This window comes from Phasianus colchicus, chromosome 8, assembly GCF_987193195.1.
Source record: "Phasianus colchicus chromosome 8, bPhaCol1.hap1.1, whole genome shotgun sequence".
Lineage (NCBI taxonomy): Eukaryota > Metazoa > Chordata > Aves > Galliformes > Phasianidae > Phasianus > Phasianus colchicus.
In genome coordinates this window covers 8051836-8079127 of record NC_143443.1, presented here as the reverse complement: position 1 = coordinate 8079127, position 27292 = coordinate 8051836, and the positions used below count along the sequence as shown (strand labels likewise).

Here is a 27292-nt window from a genome sequence, read left to right as displayed (position 1 = left end):
GTAAACAACCAGCTTCCAAATGTACAGCCATGTGCATCCTTTCTGCTCCAGGCAACTGATAAAGATCCATAGATGGTAGTTGCTCTTTAATATGGTAAATGGTTTTGAACATTACAGTCTTAGCTTATGTAATCTCATTACATAAGGACTGAGAAAGCAAACGTGCAAAGAGCAGAATGCCCACAGGGGATCTGGACCTCAGCACAGGTATTGCCTTCTTAACATTCTTTTCTGAGAATTGAAAACCAGTGAAGAGCCAACTGAAATAAAATTCATTGACTTTTAAATAGATACAAGAAAATTAAATAAGAGTCGTCTCACCACAGAATCCTGTGAGACTATCCACTGGCTGATGTTTAGTTATGTACATGTTCAGTGCATGAAAAGGCAGGTATCTAAGCAAGTAAATTCTAATCCTAAGTAAAACCAAAACAAGACCAAACAAAAAGCTCCAAAACGTAATGTCTAGAGCTTGTAAATGGGTTGTTGCTGGGCTGTAGAAAAGGGAGTTGCTTCTCCTAACCAGCTATCGTGGGCTGACACAGACAGTCTGACACTTTTTGCAGGCTGATTTAGGAACCAATGCCACATTACTCTCTCTGTTCTCAGACTCCCTGTGTGCTGTGTCAGAGGCTCCTGCTCTGTCTGCTCTGCCTGTTGCCGTGGAAGAGTGCTACATTCCTTCGCTGCAGTTCCTTCCTCATGCTTATAGCAAGGAAAGAGAGAGAAGGACTTGAACTGTTTAAAATCCCAATGGCACAGGGAGGAGAACATAAAGCAAAAGATAAAGAGAGGAGAAAGAAGCAAGAGTAGCAGGCACTAGATCAGTTGCCCAGGGCCCCACCCAACGTGGCCTTGATGCCTCCAGGGTTGAGGCATCCACAGCCTCTCCGGGAGCTTGCTCCAGCTCATCACACACTGAAAAATTTTCCCCAACACCTGATCTTCCCCTTCTTCCCCTTTAAATTCATACTTATTACTGTCAGCTTTGTTTATCTTTGTGATATCATTTATCATATTGCAAGCGTTGAGAACACAGTGTTCAGATAAACTGGCAAAACACCAACACGCAAGACCAGAACACGCCAGAGAGATTAAAAATGCCCATGGGCGGAGGCTGTGTGGAACGACATGAGAATTCAGCAAAACATCTATGGGAAAAAAAAAAGGTCAAAATCAGGAGGCAGCCTGTCTTGTCGCTACTTCTGTGCACAGGGCATAGAAGGCTGGCAGATTTACAAACTTTAGTATGATCGTCCCTAGAATTTTGTTTTTAGCTGGTTTTGAGATTTGAATCAGTTCTTAAGAGAGGTGAGAATATTCTGGGAGAGTATTCACCAGTGTTTGCTCAAACTTTTCAATGAATCCAGTTCAGCTATGTCTTTCACATACATTCTAACAAATTCAGCTGGCGATGAGACTCACAGAAACCAAAATCATTATGCAAATTATTCAGTGAATGATTTGGAATAATGCAACAGCAAAGACTGGATCCTTAAAGACAGAAGCAACTAAGGAAATTTCACCTCTGCTTTACTACATCAGTTATAAGCAAAAGAGTCCATAAGATTTCTTTTCTTTTCAAAAATTTGTAATTCTGACATTTCTGTTAACCATAAAATACTTTTCATGCCCCATTTTATCAGCTGCTCAAATGAAAAACTCTGCCTAAACACACAAATTTTATCTCAATCATGCCATCTTTTTCTTCTGTTTGCATTAACACCAACATCAGTTGGTGTGCATTTCTTTGGCAAGAAGATCAAGGCCAAAGTCAAGGAAAAACAGGTTAAAACTCTCAGTATTGGCTTTGGTTACAATTAAATGTCACAGATGGAACAAATCCAAACACAATTTGCACCTATCTTCACTTCTGGAATAGCTCTGAAGTATAAGGTAGAAAAAATTGCCAACAAGAGGGAAAGGAAGAAAAAAAATGTATGCCAAAAGTTGGAGAAGATACAGTATATGTTCTTATTTAATGGAGGAAAAACAATAATGACATATTGATCATGTAGCTAGATTTACTCAATGAGAAAGAGACTTTCACATGTTCAGTATTGAATTACCACATGTGACTGAGGTGTTACCACAGCAGCTGGTGATGTCAAACCCTCCAAGCTCCCTTCTTCAGTAACTCAGTACTGCTGCTAAAAGCCACCAGTGCTGCCAGCCTCCTGCTCTGCTGCTCTGCGCCCAGCACCTGGATCTGTGCTCCTGACTGCTGCTATAGATACAGCCGTGTTATCCAACTTGAGATAAACTCCTTGAGAGAGTTCTGCCGAGCTGGTAACCAACAGTGTGCAGGTACATACTTGACTGAAATTTCTAAACTAAGCTTTCTTTTTTGTGGGACAGACATACTAAAAAAAAGAAAAGTTTTAGGGCACTTTGCTATCAACTGTCACACCGAGAAATAGAGACACGAGGAACTCCTTCCTGCTCCGAGATGCCTTTTCTATTAATGATTTTCCTGAACTATCTCTGCAGTTTTTATAAAATTCCTACAGCACTCACCCTCCTTCCACTTGCAGCGTTCTTTTCCACTATGAGCAGCAAGTTGGCTGTCTGGATCTCTTCATTTGCTGTGACATTTAGGTACTTAAGCCTGAGGCTCCAATGTCTTTTGAAAGGTTGCACAGGGTGGCAGTGCTTTGGTTCAGAAGATGAAATGCATCCAGACACCGAATTCTGAATTTTAATTATTTCTTGACCTACACTGACAATTCACACTTTTTTCACCCCACTCACTTCTAGGAGGAAGACATTCAGTTATTCAAATATTTCTTTTGGACACAATATAGCTTAGTTGCAAAAGTAACAGAATGTACATGAACATGAGACCTTATTTATGGCTATTCTGTTTCAGATGTGATTGATTGCCTCCCATAAGAATACTTAAGTGTAGCCGAGCTATTTGTGTTGCAGGCAGTGGCTGCAGAGCAGCCTCATTTGGCAGTCACTAGAAAACTGAGCTTTCTTAGTGCTCCTCTGTATATGCCCCAGAAGATACGACTACTTTAAAAGTCAGTATTAACTACGTATTAGAATTCTGAAGTGACAATTTTTTTCTGCTTCTACAAACTTATTGCTATTCCTTTTACACTGAAGTCATGGTTTTCATTCTCCTCCTCTCAATTCTCTTTTGCCAAGTTGTCTTCTTGACTTATTCACCTGATAACAAAGCATAAATATGGAAATATTTCTATTAAATAGCACCTATGTATCTTGCAAGTAATGAATAGATGGTAAGGAAAAGTGGAAGGATAATACATCTCTTACAAAAAATCCAATGAGACCAAGATTATCAAGAAGGAAGTTTGCTGACATCAATGCACAGGTTGCAAAAGAAGGATTTGGCCCAATTATCCTAAACAAAATGGCACAGAAGGATTTTCAAGGGAAGATGTTCTGAAATGACACCTGTAACTTGACAAAACTGTATTTCAATGTTAATTAGAATAATTACTTTTTATCTGTTACGACCAATCTAAGTAGCTTAAGGGTAATATGCCCTGAAACAGCAATTTGGTAGCGATCCAGAGGAACACTTTATGTGCAGCAACCCCTCAGTAGGGGATATCAGAAACTTTATCTAGGCAGAAGAAGAGCCCTGCTTTAAGAGGCATACATGTGGATGCCTGTTTTTAGACTTTTCTTCTAAACTATTCAAACGTCCCATAAAACAACATCACACCAAAACATGGGCTAGGTCAGAAGGGAATACCAGCAAATACCACTGCAATGTACACACTCTAGAGGTCTTTACTTAAGAGTGAATAGTTTCACAGTGCTGCAAGGACAGAACTAGAACTGCTAAAAGGATTAACTATGACCCTCTCGTATTTCATCTCAAAAGTAAGCACTCTGCAGAGGACAATAAAATACCAAACCGTGATGGATTGTAAGACCAGAAGCTTGGAGAGCACTCAAACAAGGCCATTCCAGAAGAATCCCTCTTGATTTAGCACACAAACTTCAGACAAGAAAAGTACCATTTGCATTTTGGCATGTCATTAACTTATTTTGATATTCTGTCAGTGTTCTGTTTCTGAATATGGAAGCTGCCATCAAGTTCTTAAAGAATGCACAGCAGAGCTGCAGGATTTTTCCTTGAGTTTCAGTGGTCAACAACAGCCACAGTATGATCTTTATCTTTTGCCTGTCAGAAATCTACTGAGTATAAAATGCCTTCTAATAATCAAAATGAATCTTCATGGACAGAGAAAAGTGATTACACAAGCACAGAAATGCCACACACCAAATTCAGCTGATATTTTTTTTTTTTTTTAACATGAGAAATGTAGCCCACTAAAATCAGGCAAACACATGTAAAAATAAAAATGGACACAAATTCAAGTCTTAAATATGATCCTGCAGCATATTTTGTACATTCCCTTGTCAGAGACTTAGATTTGAAAGAAATACATTGAGAGATGGAAAATTATCACCAATTATTGCAACCTCCATCTCTGTGCATGTTTGGCGTGATGGTGAATATATCATAGGCTGGAGGAGCATGTTCTGGGAGCAGGAGGGCAAAGCCTATGTGGGCAGTTTAGATAAAAATGGTGGTTATGGAAGTCATCTTATCTTGTTACAGAGAAGCACCATACCATGGGAAGCCTTCTCTAGTTGCCTGCTCCTATAGAAGCCAACCAATATGTCTGCAAGCATACAATGCAGAAGGCCTGTCCCTGGGTAGGATGAGAGAGTGACCTCTGTGACTTCAGGAAGCTCCACCGCAGCTCTAAGTATTGCTGCTTGGCATGTAATGAACATCAGCACTCACTCTAGCTGAGGTTTCATGTCCTCACTCTCTGCACTAATCTATGGCTCTTTCATAATATTCCCACAGATAACTCTAGGGTATTTTCGGGCATTAAAAAAGGCTTAATGATACTAGGTGTGTTCTGGCTTGACAGATTGCTGTATATCTGCTTTCATCTTCTATTTTCTCACAAAAATCTGCTAAATACGTGAGACCGAAAAAAAAAAAAATTGTATTTGAGCATTAATTGGAGCAGAATGGCAATTTGTGGATTTGAGGAATACCAAAGGTGCCACTATAGTGTTTAAGTGGGCAGCTGGCACAGTAGCTTTTGCCAGCATTTGTGTTGATGTGGGAGTAGAGCAATATGGTAGCTGTTATCATTGCAGTCAACAAATCTCTCGTCATATGTGAAGACCTGACTAGCCTTTTGGAGGAAAAAACTGAGTATTCTCTGCATTTGCGGCAGGATTTCATGTGTAATTTCAGCAAATAGCAGCAGGACATCAACAGTGTTAGAATACTGTACACAAAACTGCTTTCTTGAAATCTCGCAGATGGTGAAACAGTGAAATAATAGTGAAGTAATTTACAAACTGCATTATCCAGAGAAGAGCAGTATAAAGAACGTTGCACCTTCTCCCAGCAGACTCAAGGCTTAAGGAAAAAGACATGAGCCTGCTGCTGTCAAGAGCACATCACAATCTGTTACTGTGAGATTTAGTCTCTGAGTGCTGTGTGTTTGTCCAACCATACAAGAGAAGAACTCTGATTTTCAGCATGTTTTTGTTGTTATTAGAATAGAAAGAGCATTAAAATGACTGTTCTAAGACTAAGGAAATGGCTTCTTTTTTCACAAAAATGTAGTATATTACTACAAAATAAGTATAGTTTTCAACACCAAGAAATTCTAAAACAAACACAACAGAATGTCCTACCAAATCCACAGAGAAACTATACATAAGTGATAGAGATAAAATTTTTCCATTCTTTGGTAATGGTACTAATCCAGTCTCCAAACCAGTATCCAAAATGAGAATACATAATACCAATCTATCTACAGAACATCACCCATGTTTGTATTTTAAGTGTACAAAAACATAACTGTCTTTTACAAAAGAATTTGAGAAAGTAAGGTGGTGAGGGGAAAAAAGGCAGCACTAAATGACAGTACTATTTCAAACTAAGGAAACATCACAGTGCTTATGTTACTATCATGTAAAAAATGTATTTTTATGTGTAGGAAATTAAGTTTTATAGCTTCCCACCCAAATAACAAGAAGGGCCATTTATGCTGTGTTACTGAAAAGTTAATGACTTGTACTTCCCTAATATGATACTCTTGGTAAGCCTCATTAATGCAGGCTATTTACATTCGTAGTTGATTGCTATAAGCTTAAAGAAGGAAGAATCTTTTTCTACTTTACCCTTTAAGCCAAAAAACTTGAAATTTATATTAGTAGAGAAATACCAAACTGCAACATTCCCTAACAGCACCGACCAAAACACAAAACTGCACCTTCTAAATGAAAACAAAGATGCTACAACATTGCTCTAGAAAGTGAGGTATCAGCAGACTGCTTTTAGCAGCAGGCAGCCATGGCAGACCACGGTGGGGGCAGATGTCATTTTTCCTGCCACTGTGGGGTCAGCCCACTGCTGGGATCACAGAATCATAGAATGGCCTGGGTTGAAAAGGACCACAATGATCATCTTGTTTCAATCCCCCTGCTATGTGCAGGGTCGCCAACCATCAGACCAGGCTGCCCAGAGCCACATCCAGCCTGGTCTTGAATGCCTAAGGGATGCAGCACTCTGCTGCCTGCTGCCAGAAGGCATTTCTCTTTTTGAGCACAAACTTCCTGCTGAGTGAAGTCTGATTGGTAGCAACTCCCAGGATAGCAATCCTATCCCATTTTATGTTTTGTATGTTTTGTGCCCTTGATAAAGGTAGGAGAAGGCTTAAACCTTGGCTGTATTGGCCAGCTGCTTCCAGCATGCCCTCTAAATACCAAACAGATCTTCTAAGAAATACCAGTTCAAGAAATGCACAGATGTGGTACTAAGAACACAGTTTAGTGGGGAACATTGGTAGTAGGTGGATGGTTGGACTAGATGATCTTAGAAGTCTTCTCCAACTTTATCGATTCTATGATTCTATTATGAGGATAGTCAGAATTTAATATTCCACGTAACTAGCTTTCCAGGAAGAATTTAAATAAAAAAAAAATAAAAATCAGTAAATCTGAACATGCTGATCAGTGTGAGATCCATGAAAATGGAAGGTTATATACAGGAATTTTATGTAGCTTAGAAAGCATTAAGAAATGTACAAAGCCAAGTGCTTGTCATTCTTCATTTTCCAGAGTCCCACCATGCCATTGGGCTTTAAAACCATAAGACTTAAAAACAAAACACTTCAGCTGCAGACTAAAATCACCTACTTCCTAAAGTAGGCATCAACTTAGATAGTCTGACATCCTATGCTGTAAAATAGATCATGTTGCAGATTTGTAAATAAATACAACCCCACTCAGGAAAAAAAAAAAAAAAAAAAAAAGCGACCAACAAATAAGAAAACCTTTATCCTAGAGCATCTGGAATTCAAAGGCATTCAAGTCCAAGAGAACAAATCGTATCTGAGCTTTATCACATGCTAAAGAGGTCTAACTATCCCAGCAGAAGAGAACACTATCTGTTCCATTTTCTTCCCAAATCACACTCATGCACTCTCTCTTAACCTCCAAATAAAATAAAATGTATTTTTTCCACAGAAAGAGCCATAACTTTTTGAACAGATGGGAAGCTTGATGGCCTGAGACGCATCAAATCCTTTACTTAATGATTTCAAGAAGAGAAACCGGTTTTGAAAGTTGTTATTAAGATTCTCCCAGCTCCATGGCTTAGAAGATCAGCAATATGGAAGACTACAATTTTACATCTTTAAACTCGGGAGATATGGGATCCAGACAAGCCTACTTAATTTCAGCAGTCCAAAAATTTAAAGAAAAAATGCACATCAGATATATCTGTACAACATGGGCATTCCCACCCAAATCCCTCGGGCATTTCATTCAGGATTGCACCAATCCCTCAATTCTACAATAATCCTCCTCCTGCTCCTCCCTGAACTATTGTTCTCCCTACATTCTGCATTTCTGAGCTTCCTGGATCTCAGTTTCCTTACAGGCACAGCAGGTCATATTCCTCCAAGCCCCTCAAGTCCTGGCTTTTCGGCTCTTACCAGCACCTCTCTCTTGGTTGTTCAGCTCTGCTGTAGTTTCCTTCCTTCCCTCTTCCCAGTCTCACTGCCCTAGGACCACCATACCTCATGCACAGGGAGATGTCTGGATCCCTGCAAGGAGCCTCCTTCACAACTGCAGGAGATGCCCACTTTTCAGAGGGCTCCGTGCTGCCTTCTGCTGCTTCTCCCCAGCTCCTGCTGGTCCCCTCGTTGGGTGCAGGGAAGAGAGATTTGTTAAAGTGGTGTCGGGGCCCCTATGGGGAATGGCCCTGCCCACTGTGGCCAAGAGCCAGACTCCAAAGGCACCGGAAATGAAGGGGCAGACAGGACCTGGGATGCTGCTGGTGCCATCCCAAAGCCATGCAGATGTGAGCTCTTAGCTCAGAAGACAGCCTGCCTCCCCTGGTCCCTTCACAATCAGTACTCCTGGAGACATCCTGCTAGGTACACACACTCACTCTGCACTAGGACAAGAGAGGGCAGAGGGGGAGGAGGCTGTAACTAGGCTTGTCCTGCCACAGCTACCATCATATTCACATTACAGAGATGATCTGGCTGCCTTTGTGGGGCCTCTTGGCAGGAGCCCAGAAGCAGCCTCAGTGCCATTGCTCACTTTGTACTGCCTGAGCATAAACACAGGCTTGTCCACAGCACAGTCAACAGTGCTGGAGGAAATCCACAATTGTCCAGTGTCAAATGGGCTAAGGAAACTGAGCATCTTTCTGTACACCAGCAACTACTGCCCATATCCTAACCCACTATCTCTTGTGACAACATGGAAGTTTTCTGGCATCAGAGAATAAAAGAGATTATGATGGGATTGCAAAAAATATTCTCACTCAGAGTTTGATGCTTCAAAATTATTGCCTTTGATGCTCCACTGACTAGACAATGTTTAGCATTTCTCAGGACCATGCCATTGTGCCTCAGATATAAATAAATGAGACAGAAAATACACAATGCTTAAGTAAAAAAGAGTTACCACTGTCAGGAAGAACACAATTCTAAAACCAGAACAGAGCATCTCAACCAATCCTCTCTATACTCTACAAATATTCAAAAGCGGTAAAAATTATCAACACCCTACTCCTTCCTGTCTAAGCTCTCTCTGTGAGGCAGGGTAATCCAAGAAAGAACAGAGATAAGACCTTTTATCAGCACCAGAGGCTTAATATCCTACCACTAGGCACTATATATGAACTAACAGTGAATTACTCTCCCTTTGTATAAATTTCAAGCCCAAGGACCCAGAGCTAGACCAGAAGGAAGCCAGCACACTTGGTACTTCGCAAGCTTTGAGATCTGTACCCTAGAAAAAACTCTTCTGTATTATCAGAGCTCCACTGCAGTCTCCTGGCCTTCATGGTTGAGCAGCTTTCCCTGCCACAGCTGTCATGCAGGCCCTGTTCTTGTCTTCTGCAAATATGGGTGTCAGACTTCTCTGGAGACCCACTATGTACAGACCAAGAGTTAATGGTGCTCTTACAATAAATTCTGGGGAAATTCCAGCAGCTTCAGCAAGAGCTGGTGTATGTGCCATAAAACAAAATTGCATTTTTTCTTCTCTTTATTTGTTGCTTGCAGGAGTTGTTTTGCCTGCAGTGGGAGCCTGCCCTGAACGCAGAACCTGAAACATAGGGCAGTGTAGCTGTGCAAGCAGCAGCTCCAGCTCCTCTCCTCAGCCCACTCCATTGTAGAGCAGACAGCAGGGTAAAGCACATATCCTATCGTACACACGCTGCCAGACTCTGCTTTGCCTGCCTCTAAAACACAATGTGGCATTTCACTAAACAGCCCCTTCTCTACAGGGCCAAAAGGCAGGATGTCTCTGTCCAGCCTCTTGGCTTGTTGCAGGAATCATTTAGAAGCTGATGTAATTTATCTTAATTCCACTGTCCTCAATGCATCTTGACAAATCTATACCCACTGAGGAACTACTTCTTACACATTGCTGCGATCTTGTACAAAGGAATCTAGTTATAAAATCAAAATGCAAATATGGTTATGAAAAGCCATTATCCTGTCAGATTTCCACGAGACCATAGAAATGTTGGCTACAGACTTACAGAACACAAAACAGATTTGTGTTCCCTCTGAAATTAAGATTGCTTCAAGGAAGCCCAATTTTTGTAACATTTATCCTTTCCCAAATCAGCTACTCTTTCCTGTTCTGCATTTATTTTTTAACAAGGAATTAAATACATATTCTGATCAAAAAATCAACTTCCTTTTGAATTACCCAAGTGTTAAAACCACACTTCTGTGGTGAAGAGATGGTGCTCTGAAGAACAGAGCCATCTACAGAAACCTTTTTGATAATGGCATCCTTCTTTCAAATCCAAGTATTTCCTTGATGTAGAATACAAATTGAGCTCTAGTGTATAAGTCAGCTAGGATTTCAAAGTTGGCCTTTATACTTTGCCATTAATTAATTCCGTCCAAGAAATTCAAACAAAGATACAAACAAAAAAGTTCTCTAAACACGTTACATAAGGCATTCAGAATATTCTAATTCATTCCCCTCCAGGAACACAGCAGAGTCAAAGAATAGTGTACACAGCATGTTTAGACTGTAGAAAAAGCACTAGGAACTGTAAGAATAGTTTAGAACCCATTTATTTAGAGCTCTCCATTATAAGAGCTATTGTAGAGTATTTGCTAATCAATCTACACTTCTGAGTTCTAAACAATTGCATGCTTAATGAATTGTAATTTCCTTCACTTTCAGAAGTAGGAACAAAGAGTTTCCTATCAAATGGGAGGAAATGAAAGCAGAAGGCAGAAGACCTCTTGCAAAACTTACTGGGGCTTCAGAGCAATTTAAATATTAAATAGAAAGTCAGCTGCTATTATTTTGTATCTTTATTTTGGGGGAAAGACACTTCTTCCTGATGCAGCTGTACAGCCTCGAAGCCACGTAGGATGAATATTCTCTCTGATACAACAAGGAGGGCCTCCTAAAGTCTGGCAGGGAAGACTCATACAACTTAGACCTTTTTTTTTTTTTTTAGTATATCTCATTTTGTTGCAACTATCACAGCGTAACTAAAAGAGAAGGTGAGAACTGGGGCCGGAGGTCAGTCAGCATAGAGAGATCTATCACACCAAGCCATTAACAATGTTTTCTGAACTAAGAAGCACAGCATGAGGTAACACCACCGCAGATACACCTCTTCAAGCTGAAAGAAAAGCAAGAGCTTTCCTTTTCTCAAGGCCTACTTAGTCTAACTTGTCCAGAAACATAAGTAAAGCTTACCCCCTAACAACTTTGGCATGAAACTTTCTATTATTCACTCACCAGAAAAACAGGGCTAGTAGACAGGGGAGAAGGCAGAGCCACATATGTTATGTCAGGCTAAAACCAATGCGAAAAGCAGACTTTGCTGTGCTATTCTGCAAGACACGTCTCCTTCCCTGTCCCTCTAGTGCTGCTATGACAATCTTGTGTAAGACACCACAGAGCAAAGAGCTGTCAGCCCATTAACCTCAGTGAGACAATCCATGCCCATTTTTAACTCCTACTCTCATCTCCTTATTCTTTGGAGCTCGATAAGGAGCACACAGGTTAACTCTACAGTCCATATGGGGGACAGAGAAGCATACATCTTTCAATTTTTCATTTGTAATTTCTTTATGTTAAGGCTTATGATTCAATATATTTCCCATCATGCAAAATTAGACCTTTTTTTTTGACACACGTTCTAATTAGTGGAATCCTTTTAAATATTCACAGATTGCCTATAGGCACTGAACCACCTCCACAATAAGCGTAGATATATTGTCTGGAAATTTGGTACCATGTATTTTTGTACTAAAGCAGGATAAATGAATTCAAGATATAACTAAAAGTCACAAGGATTTTGTGAAAGACCACTAAGACATTGGTGAGTAACGATGGGATGTTGATTTTGATGGAACAGATTAAGCAGGAATTGCACCCTAAACCAGGAGCAAGCAAAGAAGTGTTCATGAAACCATAGCAGCCTTTGATGTTAATATGGATTTCAGAGGAAAGGTGAAATTCCCATTTTCTTAAGGAAACAAAGTCCATCTGATATCACTTAGCATTACACTGCATAGCCAGGTATGCAGATATGAAAAGAAGGCTGCAGCATTTGTCCAAGGTGAGCAATATCATCTGAGTAAACAGTGTAGCCTCATTGTGGCTACAGTGATGACAGATGAGCACTCATGCTGCGTAGTGTGGGATGACTGCCCATTGTGCTAAGGGCTCTCTGTAAGGAAGGTTTCCATGACAGCGTTCAGTGTATCATTATTATTTGGGAAACAGCATTCAGTTTTGATCTCTGACTTCTACAGATTTTGTTGTTCCCATGAAACATTATATCCAAGTGGAAAACAGACAGGGCTGGCACACATATTTTACATACGGCCGGAAATGTCTGGAAGTGATATCCCTGTGATAAACCACAGAGCTATTGAATAAATACACCCATTAAACACCTTTAATTACTCTCTCTACCCTCTGTCCAGTAACCTTGCTCTCTTGGGACTTGTTCTGTTTTTATTCTGTTGAGCAGGTTCAGGGAGCTGGCACTGCCAGCTTGCTTTCCACGTTAGAATACAGACATTTCATTGTAAAATACCTTTGCCTTGAAGCCCAAAAGAGGTTAGGTTCAATCGTGGGCCAAAAATGTGACTTTCTATACATGAAAACGTGATAGCTTTTAAGGTATATAATCTTGTTGCACACAGCTGAGGATGTGTTCAACACTGAATGAGAGGGGAGTGTTGGGAGAGGAAGGGCCCCAAAACTGCTTCACAATCAGATGTTTATAATAGTTGTTCCAAGCGAGTTTTAAATCTGTTTTGCATCTCTCCTTCCATGTTTAGATGGGCATTTTTCCAAAGCATCTGAAGGATCTCACAGCCCAATTCTTACTGAATATCAGCAGTATTCTGCCTTTTAACTCTGATGTGCTGCTCCGCAGGCTGTTAAACGTAAAACAGTCTCCGCACATGAGTTTAAACTAGCACTGAGTATCTGTGATTTTTCAAGAACAAGGGCAAAATACAGACCTTATCTGCAGCAGAGGGACACTGGGTGACTTTGTGCTAGTTTGGGACTGGGGACTTTCTAAACCCACCTATGAATCTGATAAACCAAACAATACTATCATATTATGCATATCTGTCTGTAAGCATGTATGTACAATTTACACACAATAAAATATCTAACTAGTTGCAATCTACTTAAGGAGCTTTTCTCTTAATCCATTTGAATTTCAAAGCCAAGCTGAAATTGCAGGGGGATTTTTAATTGTATACAAGATCTGAGCTTGGATAAGCGATCCGTATGGATTCTTAATCTTTTGTGGGCAGCCAGTACTTCTTAATCAGCGTAAAAAAGAATTCAACAATAACCACTATGAATGGGCTACATTAAAAAAGGATGTGTTTCCTGTTGCCTGTGGAGGCACAGCACACAAATTCCCTTCTGATAAAGGGAAAGGACACGCACTATTTTCAAAGTGCAACTTCAATTTATTGATTTGCCTGCAGTTCTTAGAGAATTATGAGAAAAACATGAAGATGTGGCAAATGAAAAACACAAAACAGTACAGTATTTCTCTCAAACTCTATTCCTGGAGTAAATTCAGTAGTGTTTTTCTGTACAAACATCAGTCGGGAGCATTAACTACTGGTGCTCCACTTCTGTGTGTGCTCCCCCATTTCAGGCTCCAAATAACCCCCAAAATATCCCAATACATTTCCATCTGCACAAACATCTGCCAGTAATCCTGCAGTACTTCAGGAAAGCCATTTTGCTGGGATGTGGCCTGGAAACCAGCCACTTGCTCACTGTGAAGGATGTGCAGGTTTAACTTGAAAAAAGCTTTTTTGTGTAAAAGACAATGTGATATCCTTTAATAAAATATATTGTGAAATTAGAGATACGACTGTCATCAACATGAACAAGATGCACTGTCCTACTTTCTTGCAAAAGGAGGTACTGCCTAACAATTAATACAGAAAGAATCGAGCTAACAGACCAGTGCTAAGGAAGAGACTAAGGTCCTTGGTGCAGCCTCAGTGGCAAGGGTGCTACATGCCATAATAATTTGTCTATCTCTCTACATCTACAGCAAGAAAGGGATGAGATAAGGTGCTGAGGAAAAACATCCAGGTGTAGGGAGATGCTAAGTTTACCATGATAATTTTCTTTATCCAATACTAGAGTAAAGCAATACTTTTAATCATCTTCAATGTAAGATAATCATCTCAGGGAGTCCTCTTTTTAACATCACCCTAGAAAATATCTAGACACCTTGCACAACTCCTGGAAAGATAAGCAAATGGAAACCTGCAACCAAGGGTAAAGTAAAACTGATCCAAAACAAGTTCTGATGATGAAGCGTTTCCAAAGCAGACAAACCAGACATATGCCATGTTCAAGCCCAAGTCACAAATAAAAGCGATGTGAGACTGAACAAGCTGCAAAGGAAGCCAGAGAGGAACTTGGGCTCTTTGATGTCCTGGCATCTGATCAATGCCTGAGCTGAAGCAGGCTGCATTACCCAACCTGGCTCCCCTGCACAGGGAAGGCTGCAGAAGACACGTCAAGCTAGCATCCACAAGCCAGCAGAGCAGCACAGGTCAGTAAATTGGAACATGCAAGTTTGCAGAGCATGCAGATACCCTATTTTAAAATCCATGTGCCACAGGAAAGTGAAGATGGTTGTTGGGAAGACTTTCCCTTCACCCAAGAATACAGTGGCAGTGTAGGCATGGTTACTGTGCACTCTGCATGCTTGCCTTAAATCAAAACCTTAAACTGGAAAGTGCACTGACATTTCTTTAGCTCAGAGGGATGGGATTCCTTATGTGTTTGGGTTTTTTTCCTTACCATCAGAAAAACACTTGAGCTGTAGAAAATATACTTTAAAATCCCTTCTTTCAAATGCACACCATTTTATAAAAGCTGGCAAAGTCCTGTGGTTCCTTATTTGTTATAGATCTTCTACCTGACTGCCTCGCGAGCCAGCCATGTAATAGCTGATGCTTACAATTCACTTACCAGCAGCTATCCTACTTTTTTTCTTTTCCTCCAAAAAAGAATACCATGCAGCTCTAATCACAGTTGATGTAGATCAATACAAGCCCTTACTTTCATTTTATTTAAAGGGACGAATGATTTATTGATTTGTATATCAAATTTAGCACACGTATTTTCTGTTTTGTCTGCTGTCAGCATGCTATAATCATGGATCTCCATGTCTAAACATCATTCAGTACAAAACCAGTATAATTCCATGAAAATTATCAAGCAACAACAGTAACAAAGAACACATTTGTTTTATGTTGTCTTCAAGTTTGTACCATGTAAAGGTCCCTACTTGAACATAATGAAGTAAGGTAATACTCAGGAAAAAACATTGAACAGGAATGGCTGTGCTTTCCAATATTATACAACATGGTTATTTACTGGACATAAGCACGGTGTACTCCTACATATTGAAATCTAATTTAGAATTAAAAGCTAATTTATCCTGTGTCATTGGTCATCAGCTAAAGACCCAAATAACTAATTAAAAAACAAAGGCCATACTCTCTGCTGCCATGTATCCTTCACTTAATGTGCCTTTTTCTTGATTATTATTACTTTTTTTTTTTTTTTTTTTTTTTTTTTTTTTTTAACAGTATGGTCTGATTATACATCTGACATGAACTGATGACTACAATGAGGAGTTAGCATTTATCTCACCGCCATGTACAGCCATGTATGTGAGAGAGCCCCTCTACAACTCATGCAATAGGACAGGCACCTCACCTAGCCGTCGGTGCATTGGGACCCTCTCCCCAGCCAATCTACCTAGATGACTGACCATGGTGAGGAACTTGAAGTTTAGATAGCCAAATACAGAAAATCTGATCCCAGCTGCAGTGAAAGCTGCTGTTCTTTCCTTAATTCCACAAGTTTGATCCAGCCCTAAGGCCTTGTTTCAGTGGTGCATTACAACTGGCATTCCTGCAGCCCATTTCCATGAGATGAGTGCACTCATACAGTCAGGCAGGAGCAAAAGGGACTCACTGAATCACATCCTCAGTCACAGACTGATGTTCACTTGTTAAAGCATGTGTAAATCACACGCCATCCTTAACAGGATTAATTAACATAGTATTAAGGACAAAGAGCAAACCTCTATCTGTAGTATCTCATATACTGAGAGGGGCTTTTAGCACCCTTGACCTTTCCTTTCCCAGCTGAAGTGCAGAAATGTCATTCAGATTTATTTCCACTTGGATGAAAGGAAAATGAACATGAAAAACACGTTAATATTGAATGATTGTCCACTATGGAGTTCTCATCACCTGCTAAAAATCTGTCTTTTTTTCCAGGACATGGGGCACATCCATTATGTGCACTCTGTGTATTAACAGTACTGGGCTTGGGGTCAGAGAGCACCAGTTTTACGTTTGCAAGATGAATAAAAACATGATCCTATGTGCATGACTCACTGCTGTTGCGTAAGCTCATACAAACCTTTGCGTGAACGATGAAGGCTTTTTAGTTGAGCCTACTTGAATCAGTGCTGTCCTCTCAAGCTTGAGGACATTGTACTGAAGAATATAGAATATAGAATATAAGGATTTGAACTAACATGTTATTGGAAAAGAACTTTCCCAGATTCTCAGTTAGTAAAGATTCTTCACTTCAACACACAACTCAGCGGGGCTGAGGAAAGGCCTCTGGTCAAGATCTCTTGTGTAACTTTGTCTCCAGTTCCACAGCTTTTCTGAGGGCAGATATGGCCATTCTAAATGGATTCTGGTTAAGGGGTAGGTTTGAGCTGTGCACCAAGTGCAGTTTATTTAATGCTGACATTTTCAAATGATTCATTCAACAATATTAACAGATCAACCCTTTTTTCTTCAATCATTATTTGCAGGCTTAAAGAGAAACCTATTATTTTTCTTGCCTCCATTTTTCACCAAACTCAACCTGTCAGATCTAAACATCCTCAGATAAACCTCCCTCAGCACCTCTGCCCAGTGCTCACTGTTGGCTGGATGCACCACTACCGTTCCTCTCTGCTCAGCCACATCGCTGCCAAAGGAGAGGTGCACAGGGATACCCAGCCTGCCAGGCACACTGCTCAGAGAACTGCGCTCCCTGCCATGCCCACATGTGGCCTGCTGTCAGGTGAGGAGCTATGAGCTGGCAGGGTAGCAAGCAGCCTGCTGCATGGCTTCACCTCAAGGGGTCTCCTGCATGAGAAGCAGCCCAATTTGGTAAGTTCTGGAATGTTTCCTCGTTACAAGACTGGAAATATATAGGGCCTTTACAAGCTAAGGACCATTATTTCAGGCAATGCTTCTTACTCTCAACGCAGGAAACTGTATTAACAGATACTGCACAGTCAAACAGAAAAATCCCATGCAAGTTTATCATCTTACATGGCCATACCTAAGAGATAGCACAAGTAAGACATGAGAAGCTTGAGAAAAAAGACACATTTCACAGGCTGCTATTCTTTAGCCATCCCTGACAATGTGTTTCTCTGTTGATTTTGCTTCCCTGGGCAACTGTGCTGAGGCTGCAGCACTTCCTTGACACAGCTCAAATGCCAGTTTCTGTTTTGTGGAGCTACACGATTTGATTTGCTTCAGTGGTTCAAAAGTTCAGCAGGGAAGAGCTCCCATGGAGAGGAGAGTGCAAGCAGCTCGTGCTAACAAATGGGTGCTTGCCTTGGAAAACAGCACACGTCTGTTTGCATGCATCCAAACTACCAGCTGCAAAAGCATCCCACCGAGAGTGAGCCCGGCAGGGGAAGCAGCTCCACAGACCTCCAAGTCATCAGGAGCAATGCAAACGGGAGCCAGAAAAAATGTCTTGCTGCTTAAAAGGGAATTGCTATACAGTGCTTGATGAAGTTTATTGCACCAATTTGAGGAATCAGAAGGGAAAACAGTATCCTGTTCTTTGAGGAGAGCATTCAGATGTTAAATCTGACCCCAGCTCTTTGGTGTTGTTTTGACTGGCTAGAGACACATTGACAAAAGGACACACAAAACCCCTAGCTGAGAAAGGGAAAGAAAGGCTGGTAGCCAAAAGAATCCCAGCTGCTGCCTAAGGACATCACAGTGGAGTCCAAAGGGAATCACCCCATCCAAATCCACATTCAAGGCAGAAATTAGGACAAAGGCAGTAGTACTGAGGAGGCTGAGGAGATCGAGTAAAAGTATTTTCAAAGCAAATGAATAAAATAAAATACGTTATTCTCTATCACAAATGGAGCAGTTTGAATCAGAGTTATTCCACAAGCACTGTATGTTAGAAAGAAATACATTCCTCAAAAAGAAAGAGTTCTGCACTAATGGAAAAGAATGAGACCTATAGAGTAAATATAGATACAAAATTTCCACACCAGTCTACCACATTTATATGACATCTCTTATTCCATAGGATTTCAAAAATACTTATCATGCTCTACAGCACTAAGACCATTCAGGCACCAGACTACACAAGCTTCTCTGTGGCTTCCCACCAGCACCTCTCCCTGCCCATGGCTTCGAGGACAAGGTGGAGCAGTACATCCTGGGCCACCACCTCATCTGTAAGCTACAACCTGCTGCATTTGAATAGACCTAAAGAAATGTTTTAGAGCTGAAGCGACCTGCTGAGCACATGCAGCCCTTTGAGTCCTGTGTTTAAAATTTCTGTTTAAGGTTTGTTATTTTTCTCACATGATATGCAACAAGTTGAATGATGAATCCAGACACTTGTAGAGAATAGTGAGATCAAAACACTTTAGAATTGTGATTAACAACAACAAAAAAGCAGTTACTTAACTCTGTGGTTTACATAAAGTGCTCTTAATGTTATTTTTTAAAGACACACCAGACCTAGAAATACTCAAGTTGGGTGGTCAGTATTTTTGTTTCAGTCTCATGGCATTCATGGAAAATAGGATCAGACTGCCATGAAAGCTTAAGCCTACCTTTGGCTGCATTTCTGGCAAGAAATCATTGCTCAGCCTGTAAATGCTGCCACAGTCTACAAGAAGAAAGCTGTGGATGAAAAGTTATCTCAGAGCCTGTGTTGGTTTCAACATGAGGCTGTTATGATGAGGCAGAGCTAAGAAAAAAAGTCCAAAACCACTGAAGGTATTTTGGCATTTGTTTCAGACAAAAGAAATCTCCTGTATGTTTCTATTTGTGGTTTATGATGCGTCTGCACGTCAGAAGCATGTGCACTTTGATTTGTAATGGTTCAGAAACAGGACAGGAAACCTGAGCCAAGGATAAGCTTTGTTTCTGCTTTTTTTTTTTTTTTTTTTTCTGATCTGAGATTAGTGGGGAGTATGGTCCTAGAATGCTGGAATTATATTTCTTTGCCCTTCTAACAAACAAAGGCACTAAGAGGAAAATGATGTCAGAAGTTACCTTTAGCCACTTCACTCACTTTCAACACTTTCCCCCACCATTCTACATAACAAAATGTTTCTAATAGTAACAGTGATTCTCTCAAGAAATCACCCCAGGAAAGAGAAGCAACAAACATGTTGAAGCTGGGAGCTCAGCTGGCGCTGCTGCTTTGCAGCTGGGGAGACATGGGACAGCTGTAAGGGCCGTCAGGGAAGTACTTGAAGCTGAAGGACCCCAGCATCTCCTACTGCACATTTGCCAAGGTAGAAGCTCTGGCTCATGTCCTGGGGGAGAAGTCCCTGAACCGGCAGCCCCTCACTGCAAAGGTGCGGCATGCTGGACAGGGTCCCCGGCCAAAGGACAGCTGGACATCCCTTGGAGCTTTATGATTTATAATGCAGAACTGCAGTTTTTAAAATGTCAGAGCAGCAGACTAAACTAAAATTCCTAAATTTAACTTACATTTTGCATACAGCTACTTACATTCTGTGGTCAGGCTGGGAGCATATTTTAGAGTAGGTGGGTGGTGTAATGACCTACCTGGATACTAACTGTGTTTCTGCTGTTATATTGAGAGGATAACTGACTTCCAGATCTTTCCCTGCTACCAATCATGTTTTTCATTGCTTTATTATTGACATATTTTGGATAAGTTTCCTCAACTCACCATTGTCTACACTATACAAGTTTGCTTTTTCTTTTAGCAATTTTATTTTAAAGATACTAAAATTTCTCCTCTTCAAAATGCTTCAATCATGTTGCAATTAAAAGCACGTAGCTCTTAATTGGGCTTTCCCAATGATTTTGCATTATTTTCATTAAGAAGCACACCTGCAAAGGGCTGCAGCTCTACAGTGCAATGGATGGAAACTAGCATTGGAGCAATCCAGTGAAATTACAGCAATGAAGTCTGGCTAGCTTTCAGTGCTAGCTCAGTAAAGAATGAGACATGAGCATTTCTGCTGCGCAGCAGTGCTTGCCTGCTTCCATCCAGGGCTGGCTTGTCTTCTAGATCTGTCTTCCTGAAGTGCCCAGAGAAGCTGTGGATGCCCAGTCTCTGGTCAAGGCCAGGTTGAATGGAGCTTTCCAGCAGCCTGATGTAACTCAAAGTCTCTCTGCCCATGGTAGGAGGGCTGGAACCAGATGGCCTTTAAGGTCCCTTGCAACCCAAACCATTCTTTGATTCTTTGATGAACTTGGGAACACAGTTCATAAAGATGCAAAAGAATATCTGCTGAGATTTAGTCAGTCAATAGGATTCAGTATCTAAAGGGAGGCAATGAGAAAGAAGGGCACAGAGTCTGTAGCATGGACTGCTATGATAGGAAAAGGGAAAATGGTTTCAAAGTAGAAGATTGGATACAAGGAAGATTGGATATAAGGAAGTTTTTTATGGGAAGGGTGGTGAGGCACTGGAACATGTTCCCTAGTGAGGTGGTGGATGCCCCATCCCTGGAGACATTCATGACCAAGCTCTGAGCAACCTGATGGAGCTGTAGGTGCCCCTGTTCATTGCAGGGAAGTTGGACCAGATGACCTACAAGGATCTCTGCCAATTCAAAAGATGCCGTGATTATGAGTAACGTTGCCTTAGGCAAGCACTTCACTGGTAGATCACAAAGCTGACAAACTATTTTTCCATTAATCTGAAATATTAACTCTACCAAGATGCACTTTGCTGATTATAGCAATTAAAAATCTGAGAAGGATTAAAATGAGAAGAATTACTGCTTGGCATAAGTCACAGTGTGTTTAAAAGCTTTGTAGGTTCAATCAGGTTCAAAACAATGTTCAGCTAGTTTTCTGACATAATTGGGTTTTCCTGCTTGCTGATTTTGAGTGTTTTTACTTCTTCAGTTGCACCACTGCCACTTGTTTAGCATATGTAGCATGCTATCTTCCTCCACACCCATGATCCAAGATCAGAAAAAAAAAAAAAAATCAGGCTGTGCATGGGAAGAGCAGAAGAACTCCACCTCAAACTCTAAATCTTTCATCTTAAGATCTGATGGATGCAAGTGGTGCCTCACGCACACAGGCAGACATTTTCTGCACACACAAGCACAGCTATAGCTCTGTGGTTTTTGGAATTCAGATGTGGTTGATGCACTGTAAATACTGCTGAGTTCCTGTCTCTGCCTGCAAAGGGCCAGCTCTCTGCCCTCATTTTCACTATTAGGATGCTTTTGAAAGGCTCCCTGTTATTTAGTATTTCGAAAGCATGCTGTCTCTTCAAGCATAAATTGTTGGCACTGATAAACACCGTCAATTTTTATGCAGTGAATTGGTCAGATTATTTTGTTTAAAACTACTGTTCTAAATACAATCAGAGACTTCTGCATCTTGGCTTGAGTTCATCTTGGCCCCATCACAGCTCAAATTCTGACCTGAATCCCATATAAATATTTGCCCTCTTAGCATTTATTTTTATTTTAATCCTATTCTTAGAGTTAGCATTTCATTGCTTTTTTTTAGAGAAGTATTCATAAACTGGATTAAGCAGATCACTTTGCTACACAGCTTTGTCATGAATCTCTCCTCAAAAGAGCAAGATATTATTGCCAGATTTTTCTTTCAATCTTTGTAAACATTTACTTTACTGTCCTATAATTGCTTTAGCACACATTTTTGTGTGCAAGCTCACTATTCTCCATTAATTTTATTAGCAGGAAGATTCTGTGTAATGTTCAAATTCATTCAAGGGGTAAACTCATCCTTATTTATTTAAATACCCCTATCAGGCTTAGTAAATTCAGTTCTGTGCTTTGCGAACAGACTAACCCCCTTCTTCTAAAATAGCCTCTGCAATGAAACACAATAATTTTAGGAACGTGCCCCGAGTCTAATCAGAAAAGATCTATTTCAGACTGTTAACATGTGCATGTCTGACACTGATTGATCCAAGAATAGTGTTTGCCTGTCCACTACTGCATCTGGGGACAGATTTTGGCTTCAGATTTGGATGCGATGAATGGCTGGGAAATTAATACATAGGTCACACTGAAAGAAACTCCCATTTATTTCCATGGAAACCACAAGAGATACAAAAGCACAACAACACTATCTGAGAGAGAAAATTCACAGCTACAAGACACTCCTCTTCAACACAGTCACCACCAGTAGCCCTGCATATTCACCAGCCTGAACAAGAGCCAGCATGTCACCTTTGTGAAAATCTTCACCAGCAGAAGTGACCCACTGTTGCCGTCGCCCTTGCTAAAACACAGCACCCACCACCTCACTGTGCTCTCATTCACTGCTTAGTCTCCATTCAGCAAGCACCAGTGAATGTCTCTGGGTGCCATTTTTTTCCACGTGGAGGAATTCAGTGAAACACCTTTGCATCATAAACGCTTTCGTATCAGATGCCATTATGTCAGACTGCCATTCTGCTGCCATCTATCACATGGCAACAACACTTAACAGAATATTGGTGGGAAGGTTCTACTGCTGTACCACCAACATCTGTCTCTGATGTCAAGGGACAACCGACACACCACAAAAACCCTTTGCCATACGGCAAACATGTGCCAGTGCTGCCTGACATTCCTCAGAGCATCACACAAAATCGTCTTCAGGGTCTTTGCTTTGAATACTTCTAAAAATATACCTCGTCAGAAAGCACTCTGTTTCTACCAAAGCTTTGGGGAGAGGAAAACAGAATGTATCACAAGCCTCTTTAAAGGAAGCTTCAGAAATGTTCTAACTTTATGACACTCTTGTACAGAAAATAAAATCATGTTTCAGCCAGTCCAATTTGTTATACAGTAACAAGATGCACTGTAGTTCATCATCATAATCAAATGGTGAAGTTTCTAATGTTCTTTTCCCAATACACAAGTGTATATATTCTAGAAAGATATTAATAGGGCATCAGAAGGGAAATAAGTGGATCTTGTAACTAGAGCTGCTTATTGAAGGCTCCTGAACTGAGCCCAGCCACTACGGTTGGACTGAAGCACTGGAAAAAGGCCAGTAGTAAGGAATTGAATACTTCATAGGAGTGTATCATCTCCTTTGATATCTTGTTTCAACAGTAAGTTACCATCACCATTCAACGTTCCTCACTTACTCTTGGCTCTCATCTGGTTGCATCCTCTTGCCTTCCTCCACTACATTGAGGAGCCCATTAAAAACCACTAGGGTATTTATATCCTGTAATCAAGTCACCTCTCAAGCCTCTTCCCGATGAACTAAACAGATTGAGCTCCTTAAGCCTCTCTATGTTAAGGCATTATCTTCAGCGCTCAGATCAGTTTGGGAATTGTTACCACATCGCCTTCTCCTAGAAGCACTTAATGCTCTCCTTATTTTTACCACACAGCTATCAAATTATTTTCACACCCCGATACCACTTTCTGAAAGGTGTACAAAGCAGCATCTCCCATGACTCCTCTTTACACTATGATTCCTTCCTGCCACCTGGGCTTTTTTTTTTTTTTCCATTCCTGAATCCACACCAAGAGTTGTACATGAAGTGCTGCCCTCTTGTCCTGCTGCACCACACAAACAGCAATCCTTGTCCTAAAGGTGCATCACTTCGAGCTATGCACCTGGGAAGCAGCTGGGTTAGATCTACCCTTGCCTATCCTTCTTATTTAATATTCTATTACTCATCTCATTTTTAATGCTTACTTTCAGATTATTAGGAACTGTGCCTATCATGTAGCCCATCCATCACACACTGAAGAGTGCTCTACAGTTACGATGTTGCAATGCTAAGTGATGAAAACATACATCTCAGTTAAAAAGCACCTTCACCTCCAAAGGTGAAAGCAGGTTTGCCTGACCACATTGGTTACACTCTTATTCTTCAGTGCTCTCTTTCAAACCTTTTTTTCAGAGGATTCTTCTTGTCTCTCTCTGCAAAATGAGACCTCATCCCTTCTTCTGGACCAGGTAGAAATGTCACCAAGCACACTCCCTGCTTTTGCAGAATACTGCTGATATTCTTGATCTTTTTGCCTCTCCCTTCGTATTTTATAACTTGTAATGTATGCTGTTTCTGTCTTTTTCTCCACTTTGTATATTCCATACTTCTAATTTATTACTTTGCTTTCTCCTAAAGTGGGATATGCTTTTAGGCAAAACAATATTTGCACTTTGCCAAGGAATTTGAGATTCCTTGGACATTTTAATGTGCATTTGTGAACATATGCATCTGTGTTGTGTATACAGACAATGACTCTCTATACATACATGCAAATACATACAGTTATATCAACAAGGAATAAATATAAATATATACATGACTATATACATGTATATAGTCATATTTGCTCTTACTTTTCTTCAGCTTTGACAAAGCAGACCTTGGAAATCAGCCACTATGGACAGCACCAGCTGGGATTGGTCTTCCTTCCATCACTGATGTAATCAGGTCACGACAACAGGATTTTGGGCAAACACCAATTTCTGGCCAACTGACCAACTCCCTCCTTAGAAATTAAGATAAAATGCAGCTATCACATAACAAAAGCAAGATATCTTTGAATAGAATATTTGGCTTTACAATTAGAAATGCTGATGATGCTCCACTTTGGGTGCTTTCTTTCATAAACCCTAATTATTTTTCTCCCCGTTTTGGAGAGGTATTGATGAAACTGCATGCCATGTTCTCCCGTTTTATTTCTGTCCCACAAAAGGGTCCCTGCCAGCATCTTCCAATGGGCTTTGCAGCAATAATGCATTCAAATAAAAGCTAACCTGTTCTCATTTGTCCATTTAATTAAAAGATAATATTCCAATTAACAGACAGATGCAGTGTCAAGCAAACTAATTAAGATCCACCCCATTCTCGATTCCACATTTTCCCTAAATTTTATCTGAACCATGTGCAGACCAAATGCTTTTCGTAAACTTAACAAATTAAATGGTTCCAGTTACCTTAGTATGGTCTTTTTTGTTCTATATGGCTTCAAATCCCATCTGTAAAATCCGTATGACTTAGAAACACTGCCATAGAAGAGAAACAGTAAGCTGCTTACTGTAGTTTGAAAGTCAGATTAGACTACTGCAGAATGTAACAGTTTTTCTGGAGAAAATTCATGCATGCAGCAGCTGGAACTGTCTCCTGGCTGCGTAAGCAGTCATCTAAAGCCAAGCTGACACTGGGAGGGCAGAGCTGCTCCCCAGCACAGCACAGTGCAGCCCCACATGGTGCTACTGCTGGCCTGCCAGCTGTGCCCAGTTAGCTGGACCTCCATGCAGCTACTGCAACTGGAAGGCTGCTGGGCCACAACCGGCACCCAGGAGATCTCTTGTGTTATGCCAGCCCCGTGTGCAAAGCTGCATGGTTTGTTTTATGGATGACTAATATACTGTGTGATTATCTCTATTTTTATTCCTTATTCCAAGTGACAGATTATATAAACATGTTGCTACAGCTTTACGTACAGCACGAGAGAACTAAACTTACAAGAAGGCTGAGCTGCAGGCTCAACAAAGAAAACAGTGACAGCAGAAGTGAGCTAACATGGAGAAAGAGACTCAGAACATAAAGGTAAGTTCAGGTGAAAACACGCTTTGCCATCTAGCTATGTACCCTGTTACATAGGTAACAAGGTGCTGAATACAAGAGAAGGGAGACGTTTAGAGAACTGGTGTGTGGGTTGCTGCCCTGCTTCCTGGTGAGCCCATGGAAAGACTGGGTATGCTTCTGCATTTGGGATCAGCTCCTTGCGTCAGTGAGAGTGACCTCTGTGTCAGGTGGGCAGGTAGATGGGCACATGCCAGCTGTGCTGACACTCCTCATGCTGCTTCAGCTGGGAGGTTATTTCAGAACATCTGAAATTATCAGAGAGCTCCTATCAGGCTTTCAGATGAGGGCAGATACAACCAAGCCAACCGAAGGGACTTTTTCTTTTGCTTAAATTGACAGCATAAAATAGTGAAGAAGTCCAAGAAAGAGTGGAACACCTGTAACAAAAACATTGCAGTGGACAGATGATGAAGAATTCTTATTATAGCTAACAGTGAACAGGAACCAATATCTGCACTGCAGCAGAAAAAGCAGTGAGCAAACACAGGAACAGTGACTGTGACTGCAGACATGCTGAAATCGTTAAAAGCCACGACAAGGAAGGTATAGGCACCTTATGCAAGATTTATGAAGCTGCCTGAAGAAGGCTACGCAAACACTGCCAGAGAGAATTAAGCAAGAATTAGAATGATATTACCTAAAATGTATGTAAACAAGGTATAATGGAAAAGAAAGAGGCAATGGGAACACTGTGGAAAGTAACCGGACATCAGGTCAGAAACCACAGCATCAGCACTTTGCCCTACACCAGCGATCATGAGGAAAGGACACTGAGGAACAAGCACATGCCTGCTCCAGTAAATCAAGTTTTCTGCTCATGTACATCTCAGAATGCTGCAGCTAAGAGGCTCTCGTGTATTTTTCAACCTGATGGGCTGTCTGTGCTTTAGCTGGGAAATCAACCAGGAACAGAAAGGTGGAATAAAAATGCGACGTACCTGTGCCAAAGGAACAAACCGGAAAGCCTGAGAAATAGAGTTCAGCAAACTACAAATGCTCAAGTGCACAGGCATCTGAGCCTCTTTTCAAACTCCCAGTTTCAGAAATCTTACTAAAGCGTTAGCCAGAGAGAACTCATAGGTGAAAGTCACTTGTTATGTTTTTCTTTTAATATATGCTCTGATCAAAAACTGAGATGAAATTTCTCTGCTTTAATTGGCAGCATTCAAAGCATATTTCCTGTTTGAAGTCGATATCTTAGGTGAAATAGCACTCTTCTCTATGGCTTACAATCACTCTCTGGAACAACAATCTGCGTGAGTTACTTCCAAGGCGCCTTAGTTATTTTTGGCTGACAGAAAAATGTTTCAAATTGAACTGAACACTTTCAACTGACATGAAGAAC

General features: G+C 40.8%; 1 protein-coding gene across 4 annotated transcripts in view; it reads right to left on the bottom strand.

The window, feature by feature from the left end:
• PHYHIPL (phytanoyl-CoA 2-hydroxylase interacting protein like) overlaps positions 1-27292 on the bottom strand; it is a 124824-nt gene that overhangs the window by 43648 nt on the left and 53884 nt on the right. Inside the window, exon 1 of one of the 4 annotated variants that reach the window (XM_090144828.1) lies at positions 8100-8489. The exons of 2 other annotated variants lie outside the window; for them this stretch is intronic. The gene's annotated coding sequence lies outside the window, so the exon portion shown is untranslated. Of the gene's footprint in view, positions 1-8099; positions 8490-27292 lie in introns of those variants that run through there. One more of the 4 variants, XM_090144827.1, reaches the window with a different exon arrangement.